The sequence below is a fragment of the Sapajus apella genome, unplaced genomic scaffold (genome assembly GCF_009761245.1).
Source record: "Sapajus apella isolate SASKATOON/1434 unplaced genomic scaffold, GSC_monkey_1.0 scaffold13, whole genome shotgun sequence".
NCBI classification, from domain to species: domain Eukaryota; kingdom Metazoa; phylum Chordata; class Mammalia; order Primates; family Cebidae; genus Sapajus; species Sapajus apella.
In genome coordinates, this window is record NW_022436953.1 from 12,631,622 (window position 1) to 12,634,930 (window position 3,309).

Genomic DNA, 3,309 nt, shown 5'->3' on the forward strand with positions numbered 1-3,309 from the left:
TGCATTTCTCTAATAACTAGTGATGATCAGCATTTTTTCATATGTTTCTTGGCCTCATAAGTGTCTTCTTTTGAAAAGTATCTGTTCATATCCTTTGCCCACTTTTGAATGGGTTTTTTTTTTCTTGTAAATTTGCTTTAGTTCTTTGTAGATTCTGGATATTAGCCCTTTGGGTTTATTTTCTTAAGTAAATTCATGACATGTTAAAGCAAGACTAATCAAATAGATTTCATATGGCAGTCACTGTGGCATTGAGCCAGGCCTAACTTTTCCTTAAGAGAAGTCTGAGTTTATATGACATCAAAATAAATGACTGAAAGCCATGTGATCACAGAAACATGCAATTCTGTAGCAGGCAGGGATCTTACAGATCTTCTAATTCAATCCCTTATGTTTAAGGTAAGAAAATTGTTATCTGTGGAGTGAATTGCCTTGCAGGAGGCCACATGTCAAGTTGGAAGACGAGAGTTCAAAGTTATCAAATCCCAAGTTCTACTCTATTGCTGCTATTTCATATTTCTTCTAACTGGGGAGAAATAGAATATATAGACAATAAGACTAACTTTTTCACACCATGAGGGGACAAATTGCACAGAGTGGCATTCCTGTCTTTCCCTATCTGCACCTATGAAGAACAGTAGGGATATAATAAATCAGCTACAAGACACCCATCCAGAGTCTGGAGCGTGGAGGGAGCGAGGAACGCAGAAGACAAGCATCACTGGCATTGGGCCCTGGGTAGACAGCTCTTTCACCATCACAAAGCATGTTGTGAATAATAAAGCAGATCATGAGATCCTGACAAAGCCTCAGTTTTCTCATTTGAAAAATGGAGAACTATTAGTAACTACCTCATGGGCTTTGCATGAGTTTCAGAGTGAGATAATGCATTACTGTATTTATTTGAGTGCTAATCAATGAAAGTGGCTATCACTGTTATGACTGTAATTATTTTCATTTAATTACTAACATTACCACTGCTAAAATAGGTCCAGACTTGGGTGCCAACTCCATCCACTCCATCTCCTAACTCCCTTCAGAGAAACCAATGGGTATTACCCGATTAACGTTGCTATCGTCTCTGGGTTTTCAGATATATTGGTCTAGCCATGGAGAAAGCTAATTTCTAGAAAGTTAGTCCTTTCCTCAGGGAACTGTACCAGTAGGAAAATCACAAGACAAATGATGAGAGAAGCATAATTTCTTTGTATTTACTTTTTCTGAAAGGAAATAGTCTTAACATAAACCTGCAACTCAGAAAGAGAAGGCTAACAAAAAGAGACTAATACATAGCTAAAGAAACACCTTACATTAATTTGGGGGCACAAATGCTACAGACAGATACCTTTGGCAGGTGACAAGATTCAGGTTTGTCAGGGAACATGAGAAGTGAACGTAGTAGTTCACCTTTGAAAGGCATTCCGTGAAGGTCATGTTAAGTTCTTTACTGGGAAACTTTTTTTCCTGTGTTGTATTCATAAAACTCAGATAATTTATTTTAGGTTCATTTGTTTACTTATTTTACTTCTTATTTTTATGGGCAGAACTTTGAGTTTTAATGGTCCATCGGAATTGATCAACAGATCCACGCAATTGCAAAAGACAGCAGGCTCTTTACTGTCAGAAAGTGAGGGCACGAATGGCTTGGTCTTCCTGGCACACCTAGTCCACAGTAAGTTACTGCCCAACATGCTGTGTTCTCAAAGCCCAGGGAATCCCTCAGGTGTCCTGGCCTGTGGGATGGATGAGCGTGTTCCAGGAGGCTAGGGGAAGAGGGATCTGCCAAGAGAGGAAGAAGAATGGATCCAATTCTTGGCTGATCAAGAAAAGGGCTAATTTGTTCAATCAAGAAGTATAAAGTCCAAAGGAACTTGCATTTGTTTCCCTGATAATAAAAATTACATGCAGAGAAGCAGCTTTTGAGGCTAATTACAACACTGTATCTGATCAATTTAACTAGACGTATATAGAGAGTAAGGGATGTTCATCATCTGTACATTGTTAGGCCGAGGCCTGGAAAAGGCTTAGGAAGGGCAGGGTGGTGAACAAGAAGACAAGACGACAGGGCTTTGGAGACAGACTGTGTTCCCACTCTGCCACATGCTAGCTCTGGGTCACTGAGCAAATAAGTTTCTAGGATTTTCATCTGTTAAACAGTCTTAATAATACCCAAATGAAAGATCAAATAAAAGTATACTTGTGAAAAAAATTTATAAAGTTATATATCTCCTGCAGAAAGTTCTGTTGGTTGATAGAACCAAGTGGGTTTCTGCCAAAGTGTGAGGAGGATCAAAGGAAATGTTTGTCTGGTGACGTCATCACTGAAAACAGAAATAGCTTTCCATAAGCCCTGCAGTGCTAGGCAGCAAGGACACTGATCTGTCCCAAAGTAGCAATATTTATATTCCACATACTTTCTGTTAAAAGGTTTCTGGTGCTCACTTCGACAGCACATACACTAACATCGGAACAATACACAGAAGATGAGCATTTGCCCCTGAGCAAAGATGACAGGAAAACTTATGAAGCCGCTCATAAATCTAAAAAATTTTTAAGAAAGGTTACTGCAATGCAAGGCAAGGATAGTATATTAAAAATAAAAATAAGTGGATCTCAGTATAAATGTCATAAATGTTTATTAGGGAAACAAGGATTTTGAGGGAAGAAAGCTGTAGTGCTTTACTCGTTTTGTAAAAAATTATACTCAGACACTTCTGGAAGTGATGTCTAACGAGGGCATTTTCTCATGAAGTAGCAGAATAACATTCGTTTCTTATCCCATAATCAGGAGCAGACCTGGAATAAGAACTGAGCTTCTTCAGTATCAAGTTCAATGTTTTATCCACAAGAACCGGCTTTTTCTTGAGAAGGGCATCCCCAATATTTCCTATCCTTATTTTGTTCTAATTTCTGATACATTTTACCACAGTAGAGTAGTGGAACTTGCTGACTATAGAGAGAGCTGATTTCAGCAGGAGTTACAGAATTTAGCCTAGAGAAAACCGAGCTGAGAAGAGAAAAATCCTGTTAGGACTAGTTTCTTCATTCCTATAATGGCTGAAGCTGGGCCTTCCTGGCAGCACATCCTTGATGACTTTGTCCAGTTGAGTTTTAAATAATTCAACTGATTGGCCTCCTATTATATCTCCTGGGAACTCATTCCATCACAGAAAGGAGCTGACTTTTAGGAAGTCTTTCTTGACCTAACATTATTGTGTATGAGTTCTTCATACATTTTCTCCTGTTCAAAGAAATAAATATAAATGGAAGCAAGGAAGCAAAAAAAGAGGGAGGGAGGGAGGGAGGGAT

At 38.7% G+C, this 3,309-nt stretch overlaps 1 non-coding gene across 1 annotated transcript; it reads left to right on the forward strand.

The window, feature by feature from the left end:
- Positions 1-2,434: 2,434 nt before the first annotated feature.
- LOC116554243 lies at positions 2,435-2,542 on the forward strand. Its single transcript, XR_004270127.1, has one exon. It is a non-coding gene; the product is annotated as a U6 spliceosomal RNA (small nuclear RNA).
- The last annotated feature ends 767 nt before the right edge of the window (positions 2,543-3,309 follow it).